This window comes from Dioscorea cayenensis, chromosome 10 (assembly GCF_009730915.1).
Source record: "Dioscorea cayenensis subsp. rotundata cultivar TDr96_F1 chromosome 10, TDr96_F1_v2_PseudoChromosome.rev07_lg8_w22 25.fasta, whole genome shotgun sequence".
Lineage (NCBI taxonomy): Eukaryota > Viridiplantae > Streptophyta > Magnoliopsida > Dioscoreales > Dioscoreaceae > Dioscorea > Dioscorea cayenensis.
Genome location: NC_052480.1, coordinates 2,770,063 through 2,787,095, shown reverse-complemented (window position 1 = coordinate 2,787,095; position 17,033 = coordinate 2,770,063). Strand labels below are relative to the sequence as shown.

Sequence of the window (17,033 nt, the reverse complement as noted above, 5' to 3'; positions counted from 1 at the left end):
AGGAATACTTTGACTTCTCATTGAAGAGTTCTGGCTTTTTGTTACAGCTCCATATCATTTGAGAAAAGCTCAGGGATGAAACAGGGCAATGAAATCAATATCAATAAACAATGCTCATAAGATATAAAGAAAGCATGACCATTCATTAACAAACACTAATCCTAAGCAGATACCACAATTTCCATATAAAAACGAAGAGCATAAGATGCTTAAACACCGCCATAAGGAAGAAAATACTTGATAGAATGTCCAACATCTAAAAAAACATAAATGAATTCATAAATCACACTATGAAGAGAAAGGTGCCACGAGTTGCTCAGATATGAAGCTTAAGACCACCAAAGATGAGAAGAAGAGAAGGCTAAGGCTGATATTGGGCATAACTTTTGATTGTAGTTGTTTTTTAAATAATTTCAATGGTTTTTTTAGTGTAACTAGAATGTATAAGAAGAATAAAACAGATTGAAATGAAACAAAGAATAAATGTCAAAGGCAAGAGAAAAAAAGCAAGAGCAATTCTTTTCAAAGGCTTGCGGTGGGTAGAAAACCAATGTTAGGAATATTTAAAAAATTATAGTAGTGGTGAAAAACCAATGAGAAAAAAAGTGAAAAAGGGGTGGAAAAACTGAGAGTCCAATTTTCAAAACAATAAACATGGCCATGGTGTAGCTAGAACCTATGCCTCAAAGATTTTTATTTATGATCCTAAAAGCAACTTTAATGGGGAACAAACAGAACAACCAGTGCATCCATTATTACATTAGCAGTAATTAATGGAGGCTAGTTTTGAGGTTTTGGCTGCAGGAATTTAGAGAACCATTTTGCAGAGTCTTTTGGTGTGCGTTACAAGGTGTTGAAGTCCACATAATTGAGCCCAAACCTCTCTGTGTAACCTTTCTCCCATTCAAAGTTGTCCATCAGAGACCATGCAAAGTATCCCTTCACATTTGCTCTCTCCCTGAAATCATAAAATTAACAAGTGTTTAGATTAACATGAACAATGAATAGTATTTTAATTAAATTCTTTGTCTTTGCTTTTCAATGAAGAAAATAACAAGATAAATCAGCAGGTAAACAGTGTTTCAATGAATACTTAGTTCTGCCTGCTTTAATTTCTTGTGTTTCATTGGAAGTTGTTTCTGTAGTACTTGTTTAGTGTTGTTCTTTGATATATATATATATATATATATATTTATCATTAATTTCTTGCGTTTGATTGAATGAAGAAGATCATTAGCAAGATGAATCAACAGACAAATATAGCTTCTTTAAATACTTGGTTTAGTGTTGTTCTTGAATGTATTTATGTTTAATTTCTTGTATTTCCTTAAATATAAAAGAAAACAGAGATAGATCATCAGATAAACATTGTTTCAGTAAAACTTAACTATTTAATGTTGTTCTAGTGTCCACTCATGTTCTTAAATTTATAACTTTTTTACCTGAATGAAGAATATATAAGACATATATACATACATAAACAGATAAACATCATTTCACTGATGATTATTATGTATTAACTTCAATGGAATAAGAAAACAAAAATAAATTTAGTAGGAAAAAAAAAACATTAACATGTACCTAATGGCATAACAAATTTCGGCGAGATGAACTGAAAGGTAGTTCTTTCTCATTTCATCGGCCAGAGCTTCCTCCTTTGGAATGTCAGACTTCTCAACACTGCTAATTCCTGTTACCATAAAAAATAATTTAATGTTCGACATACTAGAGTATTGATTTGTATATTTCTCTACTATATTCGGCTAATGCTCTACCATTCTCAGTAATGTAGATTGCCAGGTTTTCATATCCCCTCTTTAAATATAACAGCAGATCTCTGAGACCCCTCAGATACACATAAATCCAGCTTCCATTCTGCATATTGAAAATTCATAACATAAATGAATACATATATATAGTCACTACTTTGAATATCAAAAGTTACTCACCGATTCACCAATAGGAACCCCATCTTTAGCCTCTGCAATAAAAGATCAAATACTAATTAGAAAAAAATTGGCCACATAAAACTTCTTCAGATTTTGAAAGAAGAACTTGCCTAATTGTTCAGCATATGATTCATTGATGTTGAGGAAAGGAGGTTGATCTTGAGAATACTGAACTTCCCGGGTGTATCTAGCCGTATAATAATTGATACCGATAAAATCATACGATCCTTTTATCATCTCTGCTTCTTTACTGAATGTAGGCAGTCTATCCCTCACTATAGCTTTCATGTTAAATGGATAATCTCCATGCATCAATGGATCCAAGTACCTTAACAAATTATCATCAATAACATCAAACATAAAGTTCTAAGTTTTTTATTCATTATATATAACTGCAGAACTAACCATGCAAGCATGAAATCCAAAGCTCGGGTTGCAGCATCGACTTGTTTGTGTGTTTGGTCATAAGGATGATACCACATACAAACCAAAGTGATCCCGACTTGTCCTCCTTGTGTTCTCTGGAATCAGAAATTCAGATTCATATTTACTAAATTAACTGATTTTGAGACTATTAATACTATTACATTACCTGATACTTGTCTTTGTATAGGCTAGCAGCAGCTCCATGAGCTAGAATTAAATTATGCGCGACAATATAAGGCTCAATGATTGAGTCCCCGACTGAACAACCAAGAATCTGCGAGCACCTGCCAGGCGCATGTCGTCCGAGACCGTATCCCATGCTACTAAAACTCCACGGCTCATTCAATGTGATCCAATTCTTAACTCTGTCTCCAAACTCTTTGAAACAAACTTCGCAATAGTCCCTAAAGTCAAGCCTGATAAAAGACTTTGATTAGTGATAATTAACACTTTTTTTTGATCGAGTATGAGTTTTATAATATGATTTACATAATATTTTTACTGAGAAAGCCTCCATATGCATCCTCAAGAGCTTGAGGGACATCCCAATGGAACAATGTGACATAAGGTGTGATGCCTGTTTAATCATAAATTAAATTTGTTAATTATGTAATTAATTAAAATTAAGTAAATAAAGTTTAAGAGAAAAAAATGTGAAGATGCAAACCATTTTTCAGTAATTCATTGATGAGATTGTTGTAGTAGTTGATTCCCTCTTGATTAATGCCACCTTTCAGTGATCCTTCTGATAAAAATTAACAGAAATAAAATTTAAACATATAATTAAATTAAGGAAATAGGATTTTAGAGATTACAATGAGATTAAGAAATAAATACATACTTGGTAGAATCCTTGATCATGAAATGGAGAATCTATAGGAATCTAAGTTCATGTCCTTCAACAGCTTCACGGCTTCCTATAAACAGTTAAGAGCTTACAATAAATTTAAAAAAAAATTTAAAAAGCAAGAATATAAAATTTGATGATTAATATTTGTAGGTAGGATATACTTAGTAACGATGATATGAATCCACAACAATATTTCCGTTGCTCCTGTGTTCAATTTTTGAAAAATATTTCAAAAAATTATTACATGTGCTCATATTAAATTCAATAAATATTTATATATTTCTGTAATTACGAACCAATATTTCTGTAATTACAAATCAACTTAAAATTTCTTAAAAGAAGAAAAGAAATTATAAAACAGAGGTTGTTCTTTATTATTATTATTATTTGACAAAGTGGATAAGTCATGTTAGAGATGTGTATAAACATGAAGTTAATATTTCATGTGACGATACTCTTATTTTGCATGTGCTTAGAGGTTTGATCCTGGGTCAACCCAAAAATGAACATTCTACCCAAAAGACCTTGTGCCAATAAATCAAAATTAGTATATTTTTAAAATTATTTAATGGACTTTTTTTTTAGAATATATATATATATATAAAGAGTATATATAAATTATAGTTTGTTGTGGTTTACTCACATTTATTTCAAAAAAAATTATAGTTTTTATACCAGTATATTAAATTACATAGTTTTATTTATTTATGTATTTATTTATTTATTTATTTTGGGCTATGCAATTTATAATCAAAAAACAAAACAACCCACTGACTATTATACGAATATTTCCTTGCTAATTATTTAATTTTTTACTTATTTAAATTTATTTTTATATTAACTAATATCTACTGAATTAAAAAGAAGAGGTGTTCATTATTCATTGCAATATTTGTATTTATATATATACCAGGGTGCTGTTGGGTGAAAGTGTCCCAAATGGTTGGCCCTCTCCCTCCTTCATCCCAAGCTCCTTCTATCTGCAACAAAAACATACACACACATATTACATACGCATATACCATGATGTTATCTGATAACATCTCAACAATGACGGTTAGATCTGTATTTAATAATTATTATCTATTCATGTACAATATTAAATAATACCTAACAATATATAACACTCTCTAATAATGCTGAAGTATAATAAAATAACTAGTCATAATTTTGCATATCACCCTTACAAATAATACCTGTTTGATCATTATGATGTAAAACTTCTATCAAACATTCTTACATTTTAAAAACACAAGTACGTACATATCCCCAGAAGAGAGCGTATACTATATATTAAAATATTATTATTTAAAAATTTTTAAGGTTCGAACTCATCTCTTTGGTAAAAACACAAACACTCTACGCAAAAGATTTAATGCCAATAAACTAAAGACTAATAGACCAATAGTATTGACCCCATTGCGAAAAACAAGTGTGAGACATTTAGTAAATCTCTCATTTGAATTTCATTGGATGCAATGGTGATAATAAATCGGTTGTGGATGTTGGCTTACTACCCAAATCCCGTGTTACCGGTTGAATGATCAATCAAAGACCCATTGATCAAAGACCCATATGAAAAACTAGTATGCCCTACAAAGCCAATTTTAGTTATTGTTTAATAATAAAATAGTTTTATTTCATTACATGCATAATTATGGTTATTGTATTATTCATGTTTGATGATATATTATTATGGGCTTGCATTGTATAGATTTCAAATTAATGATAGAGATCATTAAAGTAAGACATGATTATCTATGTTCCTCGTAACCCAAAATAGTTCACAACCTATGAGATAAAATATGATTTTGTATTCATTATTGGTTGTCACATGTTGTACTTCTATATGTGATAGAGTGGTATGTCTCAGCCACTAGAGTGGAGACTCTTAGTAATATTGTGGATATTTGTAGCTGACAAATATTGAACTGGACCATACAGAACTCTTAGACCAAACACTGTCATAGAACAAAAGAGTTATTCTATTACAGAAAGTCCTTATTACCTGAGGATGCTATTAAATCTTATGTACAAATTATATTACTTTGATAGTGTCAACCGGTGATGCTAATTACAGGCTATATACGGACACATTGGGTTATATAATAAATATATGAAGGTTTGTAGTCATCCAAGATGGGATCGATCACTCCTATTGTATGAGAGAATATTCTAGATTGTGTTTCTTATGTGTTGGATAAATCCGGCCGGTTAATTTTTTGAAAGTATTTTATTATATATAAAATATATATTATTATACATTTTTCTTAAATTGTTTTATGTTCAATAGTGTAAAGAAACACACATATAAGTGGAGATCGATAGTGCCAATGGTGGTCTAATTATCCCACTTATATGGAATATTTATTGATAGAAGGACTAATATGTAAAATATTATATTGGGGTCTCACATATGAATATCTCTAATTTTTGGATTAAATTGCAATTTGTTGATGTACATGATTGTGATTATAAAATTAGTATGGACTAATTTGCTAAAGATGTAGTGATCCCAAACGGTCCACGCTACATGTTCTAAACTTATCCGAATATATTTACTCCCTATAAATATGTGATATGAGATTAGGGTTTTTTAATTAATTTGATTTGTGATTGCCATCAAAAGACGGCTACGGCAAAAACCCAAATATTCACAATAGTTGCTTGGAGCAAAAGAAGCCATCACTTCTTCCGGATCAAGGGTGAAAAGTTCAAGAATATTTCGTGTGTGCGTTGGAGGATTTTACGCTTGTGAAATCTCTGTGAGCTAACGTACCCTGATCTTTCACATATATTCATGTGTTCATGTGATCGATTTTTGATAATTAATCAATTGTTGATTAAATATCAATTAATTGTAATTGATAGTCCTAATTTGATTGGAATGATTTTTCCTAACCCGAATTTGATTAGATCGATAATTACTAACACCATACACACGCCTATAATGTATATAAGACTTATCACTTAAAAAAAACAAACAAACAAATAAATAAATAACCTGATAAGCAGCGGTGGCAGCACCAAAGACAAAGCCAGGAGGAAAGCTCGCCGCCAAAAGCCTAGCAACCCGGATCGAGAGTGGTTTGAGGAGGAGCACCCGGCTTGAACCGAGATACTTCCTCCTCCCAAGCACACAATGCTACCACCTCTAACACTTGTTCTTGAGTACTTGTTTTTTGCTACTTGGTATGGATGATGAGGGTTTATTGAATGAAAAGGAAAAAGGAAAGCCATGCTCGTTGTTTTTCCTTTAGGGTAATAATGAAGTACCGGAACTAGTTAGAGACATAGTGGTGGTGGGAGACATGGAAATTGGTTGAGAGATCCCTGATGCCATTGTTATATTTTTAAGTGGGATTGGTGCAATCAAAGCAGGTCGTGTGGAATGGTGTTTTATAGGCATCATGTGTGAGTGAGCTTGTGAGCTTTAATTATTGAGTTTAATCATTGAGGAACCGTGGACTAAGCTAGTGGTAACTACAGTTCAAATTCGAACATTTCAAATTATATATATTTTTTTGGGTTCTCTATATGAGTTTTGTATTAGGAATTCCTTTTGTTCTTCCCTTCAAAGTTACATGATGGGAGAGAGGGGAGTTATTTCTAGAAAGTCAGTTAAGTCAAGATAACTTGTTTTTGTACCCATTTGATTTTTATTTTGTCACTTGTTAATTTTATCAAAATAAATAAATAAATAAATAAATAAATAAATAATCATCCACTGCCCAATGATACCCAACACGTATAATCCATCCCTCTCATTATTTATCATGTGTCATTAATATCCCATCACTGATCATTAATATATTTTCTTTTGGGTCTCCGCTTGTTTTTACTTTTTAATATATCATGGTTTATTTATTTATTTTAAATATATATTCTTTCCGGTCAGCGCTTATCCGGTGGATCAAATGGTGTAATTTATGTATTTTTGTATTAACGCACTACAAGAAATAAGACTTATAGCGGTGGAAAAAAACTGCCGCTATAGGCCTCATTTTAGCCTCAACACTCTTATAGCAGCAAATATCCAATTAGGCGCTAAATCCTTGGTCGCTATATGTTTTTTTGCGACAAATGTACACTTTTGCCATAATCCTATCTAATAGGATTAAAGCTACATAATTATCTGTAGCGGCAGTAAGTTTTGCCGCTAACTATTCCTATAGTGGCGGAAAATTTTGCCGCTAACTATTCCTATAGCGGCGAAAAATTTTGCCGCTATAAATTCTATAGTGGCGGAATAGTTCCACCACTATAAGACCAATAGATCTGTTTAGTATCCTATAGGGGCAAAAAAATCTGCCGCTATAGACCAAAATTGAGTAGATTCTTTAATAGCTAATTAAATCTATTTCTAATATAGTTTTGAGACAAAAATTTACAAACCACAAAATTTGCTAGCAAAATTTTTTAATTTAGACATTCGAAGGTTTGAAAGAACAAATAAACCAAAATTTTCAATCAAATCTGACAACAAATGCAACAAGAAAAGTTACAGAATATATAACATCACAAATGGTTTGGACTTGAGTGACATACTCACCGAAAATGATTCGCTGTAGTGTACAAATCGGATAAGTCTAAGTGAATATATTTGAATAAATTAAAAAAAATAATGAGTGACATACTTGCCAAAAATGATTCGCTGTAGTGTACAAATCGGATAAGTCTAAGTGTGGCTTACCCAAATTTTGTGTCCGATTTGTACACTACAGCGAATCATTTAATGAAACAAATCGGATATGTTTTCAAATCGAAAATAATGAGTGACATATTCGCCGAAAATGATTCGCTGTAGTGTACAAATCGAAAATGATAAAACCTTTAATGAAACTTTAGTACATAGTTCATACAATATATTCAAAGATAAATTTCTTTTAATTATGGTTCAAGTGCTAAGATAACAATGATGTAATCCTTTTTGTATCTTTTCTCTTTTTTTTAAAGGTGTGTTTTTGTTTCAGAAGTATTAATAAAATTATTCATATTGTTATTGCTTGGATTTGTGCAGATATGCACTTGAATTAATGCTTTTAAGATGTTTTTATTCAGTATCTTAGGGGCTTCCTTCTTTTCATGGTGTTTGGTACCAGGAGGTGGATTTAGCCAATGCATTTTTGTCTTTATTTGTTTTTCTTTTGCTTTTGTATGGATGTTTATGTGAAGTGTATTGTCTTTTGTGATTGTAATCTCTTTTGTTTTGGTATTTTTTTTGGTTTTGTTTTATTTATTTCTTTTTTGAGTGATTTTCTTATTATTAGCTTACAGCAAAATATGATGAATATGGAAACTGGAAATGGAATATAGAATATATACTTAGAAAAGAATTATATCCATTAGAACATCAACAAAGAATAATTAAAATAAAGAAATGGAAAGAATTTCTAGAAGAACAATTTAGATCAATTGAAAGCTGTTATATATGAAAGGATTAATAGATTCAACAGATATAAAATTAATTGATGATTTAATAAACAACTCAATTAAATATACAATAAAAGAAAATAGAAGTTTAAAAGAAGAATTAAAAGCTAAACAATGTATGTGGTTAAAAGGAGTTAAAAGATATATAACTCTAAGAGAACAAATCAACCATCAAGCAGAATCATTAATAGAAGTAAAATTCAAATCAAAAGAAAAAGATGAAAATGGAAAATCCATCTGGAAACCTACACAAATAAAATATAAAGAATTTCACCAAGATGAATATTTAAAAGAACAAAATAGATTATGGAATTACAGATCAAGATTAAAAAATGAATATGATTCTATAAATATTTGTTATGATTAAAATGAATAAACAAACTTACAACCTAGATATAAATCCAAAGTATCTATTAGAACAATACAACCAAATTGAAAATTTTGAAAAATGTGAACATAAATTTGAACCATTTAAGGTTAATTATAAAACAAAATGCGATAAATGTTATAAATTCCATATAACAAAACATAGAGTAACGTGCTCAAAATGTGAGTTATCATTATGTCGAAAATGTGTATCGGATTTATGTGATTTTACTTTTGAAGAAAAAGAAATAGAAAGATCAAATAATAAATTTAGTCAAGATAAAGAAATAATTAATCAATTATTAAAAAAGATTAAAACTCTTGAAGAAGAAATAGAAGATTTAAAAGAATAATTAAAAAATAAAAAAGAACAAAATAAGGGAAAAGGTATAATCATTCAAGAAATTGAGGAATTAACAGAAAATATTATAACATGACTAAGAAGAAAGTAAATAAGGAAAACACATTAGAATTAGAAAAAATGATTAAAGACTTGAAAGAATTTAAAGATAAAATAATCTTTAAATATCCAATAACTCATTCAAGAAGTAAAATAGTTGATAGAAGAAAAAGAAGACTCAATGGAGAAAATAATGAGATAAAAGAGAAAAAATTAACAATGTCTCAGAGGATTACAAAAATAGAAAAAGAAATAAAAGAAATCCAAGATAATATAAAGCAAAGGGAAATTAATGAATATTTAAAACAACAAGAAATAATGCATTATTCATCTTTACAAAAAGAATTTAATTTTTGTTCATCTCATTCCCTAAATTTAGGACTAGAAACATCACAACCAACTGAATCTCCGTTATTCCTATCTCTTTGGGAAAAATGTAATTCAAATATTACCCCATAGTTTGTCCATTCGCATTGGAGAAAACTGTGACTGCAAAGCCAGTAGGTTCATTTGCGTTTTCTTTAATTGTGGGAACTATGTAACCAAGTCCTAAAAGGAAATAAACAGACAAAGGTTTGTTCATCCGAATAAAAAGAGCTGTGGCTACAAAAACAGTAGGTCCATACGCGTCTCTTTTTATGGTGAAAACCTAGCTATCTTTATACCCCAATACATGCTAAAAGCATGAAAGATTATATCTCCAACACATGCAAAAGCATGAAACTCTATTTAGCTGACAAGTTTATTTTTTGCAGATATGGCTGGAAAAAATTTCTATAACCAACCTTCTTCTCTTGAACCTCAATTGAACCTCCCAATCTTTCCTTTGAATTCTACTCTGAAATTTAGAACACAAGCAAACCTCAATCTTCCTCAACAAATAATTCTTGACAACCTTTGGGCCAATAAACACGACCCAAAAACCCTTATCTCCTTGTTCCATTCCCTAGCAAAATATTTTCATCAGACAAATGAAAAAAAATCCAAGCTCCACCTCATCTGCCCTTACCAGAATCATCAAGTATAAAATTTTCTTTAAAACCTCAAACACTTGACTACATGGTAGAGCAAGAAAAGAAAATTAAAATATTAGAAGCAGAAATGTCCAACAAAAATGAAGAAATCATTCTGATCAAAGCTCAACTCCAACAAATTACAAAAGAAGCTGAAGAAATGAAGACAGTTCTTATTGAAGAAAGAAAACAAAGAACAGAGAAATTTGAACTGTTCCCAGAACCAATAGCAGAAGTAAAACAGCTCATTTTCAAGAAAGTAATGGCAACTCAGTATAACCAATTTATTTCTGAACAAGAAATACTGAGGCAACTTGCAAAAGAAGAAATTCTCCCGGCAGGATTTGCAATAGCAGGAAATGTTCTCAGAGAAATAGCTCACAAGGATTCTGGATGCCAATGTGAAGAAGGATTCACTGCAGTTAAATGTTCCTTAGACATGTCCCAATGGCATGATCAAGAAATCAATGGTGTTCAGATAAAAGCTGTCAACCTCTTTAAACATGGATACCTGTGCAGAATAATGCTTTTTTATAATATTCTGTTGTTTCAAGTAGATGTTTCATTTCTTGGGAATTTTAATCTATATTCTGGTGGCTTTAATAATTCTTCTTTAGTCCAGATTTTAAATGGTGTTATTGGTTTTCTTATTTTTTGATTTGTTCCAATTTGAATATTTTTAACTTGATTACATAGGTTGTCTATTTCAATTTTATGATTTTCTTTTTCTTTTATGCTATTTTTCACATAATCTAGATTTGATAAGATGATTTCTAATTTTAATAATTGTGTTTCCAGATTATTTATTTTTTTAATAATCAAATCCATTTTTGCATCCATTTTTAGTTTTTATGTTTATGATTCTGTTAATATTAGATTTTCCATTATTTCTTTTAGAATTTGCTTCATTGATGTTTTAATTTAATTCAATGACTTATGATTTCTTTCTTTTTGATATTTTGTTGTTATTGTTGATTTGATATTTTGTTGTTTGATTTAATTGTTTCTTGTTGATTTAATTTTGTTTTTATATTTTAGATGAAATAAGATTTGCAGAAAATATAATCTACTTATATTTTGTAATAAAATTCAATTTACTACTACTTTGCAGTAAAATAAAATTTACTTCTACTTTGTAATATAAGAGAGAAATCTTAAGATAAGAGAATACTTATGCGATAACAAGATCCACAACATGTAATATGATAGAAGTTAAACTTGGCAAATAACTCTACTTGATCCGTAATTATTGTAAGTAAAAACATGTTTTTGGTTTTTGTTGGTTTTTTAGTTTTTGTGGGTTTTTTAAAAACTAAACTTCTTTTCACCATGGACATTCTCATGTAGGCTCGTTCCACCTTACCGTCTTAGGACCTACTGACCCTTTCCTACTAGTACTTAGGCGATCCTTGTAGAGTCTCCAGTTTCCAAAGCCTGAGTGTTCCACTTTGCATAATTACTTAGAAGAGTAATTTTTTTGAGATCATCTTGATTATCTTTTAATGTATAAGAGTTCATCTTTCCAACTGTCAGAGTTCAGACTTACCTCCACACTCCTTTTCCCCTTAACGGACCTCCTGTCCTCTGGCGGGTACTGTTTGGTGTTCTCCAGTTTGTCTTACTCTTAGATTAGTTAGAAAAACTCTTTTTATAAAAGACACATCTTTCAAGCTCAAAATATTTTTGCGAAATGTCTGTACAAAACTCATTTTTTAAATTTTTAGATATGGGTTCATGGATCAAATAAAAGCTATAATACCAAGGTAAAACTTACTATCTACATGTTGGGGACCCTGTTAAGGGTTTTACCCCTGCATGGTAAACATTACCTTGAGGTTTTCGAGGAAGGTTACTGTAGCTCTGATACCACTAGATCCACAGGCGCCTGCTCCTAGGGGACGTGGATGTTGGGGATGCCGTTCAACTTACTCCGGGATGAACTATAAAGTATGAAGCTACTCTCATAAGTCGGATACTAGGTATGCTCTAATGAGAGAAAGAGCTATCTCATAGAATGAGTGAAAGCTACCACTCCGGTAGAAAGAGCTACCACCTCCAAAGTGTGAAAGCCACCTTACCAGCCGCTTTTGAAAGGGCTACCTTAGAGGATGTGTGAAGCTACTACCATATTTGAAACTGTTGTCACTTTTGTAGATAAACAAGTCTCTTGTACTTAGAACTTTGAGGAGTATACCTTGGGTTGTTTTGAGTGAGTTCACACACGTACAGGATTTCGGGTTTGTTGTCCTTTTTTATTCAAGTTTTTAGCTAGAGCTTTGATTTTTTGTATTTAATGTTGAAATAATACTTGGGATGGAATGGATACAAGGGAAGGGATGAGACCCTAAGGATGGATGGCTAAGCATAAAGATTTCGGGGATAGATTTTGGGATATCTTCCCTTACAACCCAAGGGTGCCTTATATAGGCTCCAAGAGACTTAACCCTTAAGCAACTAAACTCATGGTTAGCTAACTTAACCATGGTTGAACACTATTAAAGACAAGACACATACCTAATTGTCATGTAGCTAACATAACACTTACCAAACCCATTAAGTACAAGCATGCTCTTCAACAGTAAGACTACTATTGCTACAGTTACAAACCTATTTTACACACTAAAAAAAAACAAAACACCGACTCCTTTACTTTCTTTATTTAATAAATAAATTGGTGATTTATTTACTTTTATAATATATATATATATATATATGTATTTGTAGCTTTTATTTTTTATTTATTGAAATACATTAGGTAATTTGGATTGTATTAAGATGACTTTTTACAAATGGACATGAGAATATATTTTTAGAAAGTAGTAAATGCTGTTAAATTAGAAGTTTGTAATAGTGATATTTATAAATTTTTTATAACATAATTAAAGGTTTGCGTCATATCTTTATCTCTTATGTGTGTGTGTTTTTTTTTGGTAATTAATCAACGCATGATAAAAAATAGTAATAAATATAATTTAATTTTATTTATTGAAACATTTTTTTTCATCACATTAATTTGAACTTAACATTATAATGATGATGATTTGTTGCCTTTTATCAAATGTTTTAATGATAGCTCATAAATACATTAGGTGAGGATCAAGACACTATAGGTAATGGCAATTTATTTAATAACAATATATTATGTTCATAATGTAATTTATTAAATGTTAATAAATCCAATAATACATATTTTCAACATGTTTTTGGGGATTTATTATCTTTAAACAATATGTTTTTACAACTGGAAATATTTGGAAAGTCATAAGTTTTTGCAAGCGGATAATCAAACAACATTATTATTTCATAACTTTTGGAAAATATATATATCATTCCATATTTTAATGATTTTGAACCATGAAATCTAAATTATAGTGTTCAAAATCAAGAGAAACTTAGATGTTTGATCTAGTGTAGTAATATTAACCCATAAATCTCTATAGGAAAACAATTAAATGATTAAATACATACATGTGCATTATATCACAACTATTTTGATGGCCAAAATTATGGCAAGAATAAAGAAGGGGAAAAAAATTTAATAGTAGGTGTATGTATAATATACTAAATTTATGGTTTGTATCAGAATGAGAAATGAGTACTAACACAACTCTTGTAAGCCAATCTCTTTTTATATATGAATATATACATATATAAAATTTTTAACAATTAGATATAATATTTCATAACTTTTACATCAATTGAATGTTCAAGGGTTAATAAACAATTGCAATTTTTTAGATCGCACTTTGGTCAGGCCCAGTATATATATATATATATATATATATATATATATATATATATATATATATATATATAATTCAAATAATCTTTTGATAGCAAATAAAAAGTTCAAAATTATATTAGTGTGTAAATTTTTAAATCATATGAAATATGAAAGGGAGTGAATATCTCTACAACAGTACAAATTATATCAAAGAAGGCATCGATAATATTTTTTTTAAATTATTTTTTTAGTGTAGAAAAAAATATATTGTCAAATTTTGAAAATATACCCTGAAAACCAATATTTCTATTATTTATATATTCTTAAGACAAAAATTATGGGGAAAAAGACTATTCAATTAATCTTGTCAAACATAAGAATTAAATATTCAATACAAAGCATATGTGGTCATTCGTTTCAAATTCTTTTAGTTTTTTTTTAAATTATTTTTACTAATTAAATCTTTTTTTAAATGTTGATTTTCAAAATTGTATGAATTATAGCAAATATTTTAAATTTTAATTTTTTTTTTTATTTATTAAGCATTCACTTTTTTTTGGAAGGATTATATTATGTGCATTATTTATTCTAACATAATGACCCACAATATGATATGCCTTTATTAGCCTTCCTCAATTAGTAAATTATTGGAAAGCTTTAAGCCTAGGATTTTATTATAATATATATTTTATTTGGTAATAAACTTCTAGAAATAGTGAAAAATCTCTATGCTTGTTTTTCCCAATTTGTTCTCCTGGCTTGTGGCTTTATGAAATCTTATCAACTTGTTCACATCTTCTGAAAAATATTTGAAAACAGAAAAAATTCCTTACTTACTGTTATCATCACTTTTATCATTGGATTTGCACTCCAGTGTCCTCATGGTCATATTATGGTGCAAGATGAATGACATAAATAGACTTATTGTGATCAAACCTAGAAATAAGTATTATTAAACAAATAGCTGAAAAATAAATCACATGAACCAATAAACTCAATCATTAGAATAGAAAACTTATTTACATAGCAGAATAATAATGACAAATAGTCATTTATAAAAGAATTAAAATAGAAAATAATTAAAAATATTATCTAAATAAAAAATTAAGATTATTAGAGAAATTCATTGAATTCATTTGGGTGTTTTGATCTTCCGTGAAGCTTCGTTTATTTATAAACAAATAAAATAAAATAAAATAAAAGACAACGTAGAAACAAAATCCAAAGGACGTTTCTCTGCAACCGTAGAGACTGCCACCTCTCCAAATACATGGCTCTCAATCATCTTCTCTTCTGCATCTAAAAACAAAAACCCAACAAAATTAAATCTTCAAAACTAATTATGAGGGGAAAAAATTATAATAGAAAAAATAAAGAAAATATAGTACTTTTCTCGAACTCTTCTTTTCTCTAACCTTATACCCTCTATTAAACAAAAAGCAATAAAATCAAATTTTTGGGAAAAAGTAAAAAAATTCAAATCAACTTAAATGAAGAGAAAAACTATTGTATTAGGTTCTCTTAAAATCAACAAAACCAAATTTTACATTAAATATCAAAAGGGGGATTGAAATAAAAAAATACGAAAAATTCAAACCTTGACATGTTCCAACATATGTTTGGACATATTAACTCCATCAAAAGAGTTCCATACTTCTCTGAAAATCCTCTCCTTTTCCTCATCAATATGGATGCAAACTGAGAAGAGCATGCCACAATTACACAAAACAAATAAAAAAACAATTACAATCGTCAATAGGAAGGATGGTTTGGTAGGGGAAGAGGCTCGCAGATGAAGATGTAAACGAAGATGGAGATGAGGATGGTGTCCGGTGGTTGTTTAATTTACCATTAAAAAGGCACATGAATTGGGGGTTGGGGTGCAAATTATTAGGCTCACAAAATAAAATAACCAATTCGAACAATTTTCAAAAATTCAGGTTTGAAAAAGACACCAATGAGAGTGACAAATGCCCACCAAAAATGAGGGTTGGGAAGGAAGATATTTGAGGGGATAATATTTGAAAAATATTTTATAAGATAAAGGAAAAAAATTAAAATTAATCCATGTGAATAGCTTTTCCCATCAATATCTAGGCCTTATGTTTTTATTGGTAATGTTTATTTGGCCGAATGGACATCACAAACATATAGTGATAAAGGTGCGAACAACCAAAACATTTCTACTTTTTCCTGCTTTTGTTTACATAGTTACAAGCATAACTTAATTCACCAAGTCAATCCACTCAACGATAACAACTTACCTATTTTTTTCACCTCATTTTTTTATCTTATCCAAATTCACATAATGCATGTAATCCTAATAAAAAAGCATTCAAATCAAAAACAAAGAACTCAGACTTCTCAATGATTAAAAATACCTAATTTATAAAAAATTAAAATCGCACCCTAATTTCACACCAAAATCGAAAAACGAATCAAACTTTCAATAAATTTTAAACCCTAATTTCTAAAAAAAAGAAAAATTCAAACACTCGCCGAGAGAATCCCATCAACCCATCGAGTAGGGTCTGCGGCTTGATCAACATATCCTCAATAAACTCAAAACACTCATCCAAATTCACATAATACATGTAATCATAACAAAATCAACATTCAAATCAAAATAAAGAACTAAAACTTCTCAACGATTCACACATTCACCTTATTAAGTTGAAACCACTCATAATAAGGCGATCAATAAGAGATGAGACTATATGGAAATAGGAAATGACCTAAAAAAATATCAATCAGCTTTTCTTTATTTGCGCCTCAACCAGAGGATCCTCAAACACCCGAAGACTTAAGGCCACCAATTCTCATTGAAATACCTAAACAAAACAAATCCCAAAACCTCAATCACAAACCAAAA

At 29.8% G+C, this 17,033-nt stretch overlaps 1 pseudogene; it reads right to left on the bottom strand.

Annotated features, from left to right (window-relative positions):
* Window positions 1-779: 779 nt before the first annotated feature.
* On the bottom strand, window positions 780-10,367 carry LOC120270800 (annotated as a pseudogene).
* Between the last annotated feature and the right edge of the window lie 6,666 nt (window positions 10,368-17,033).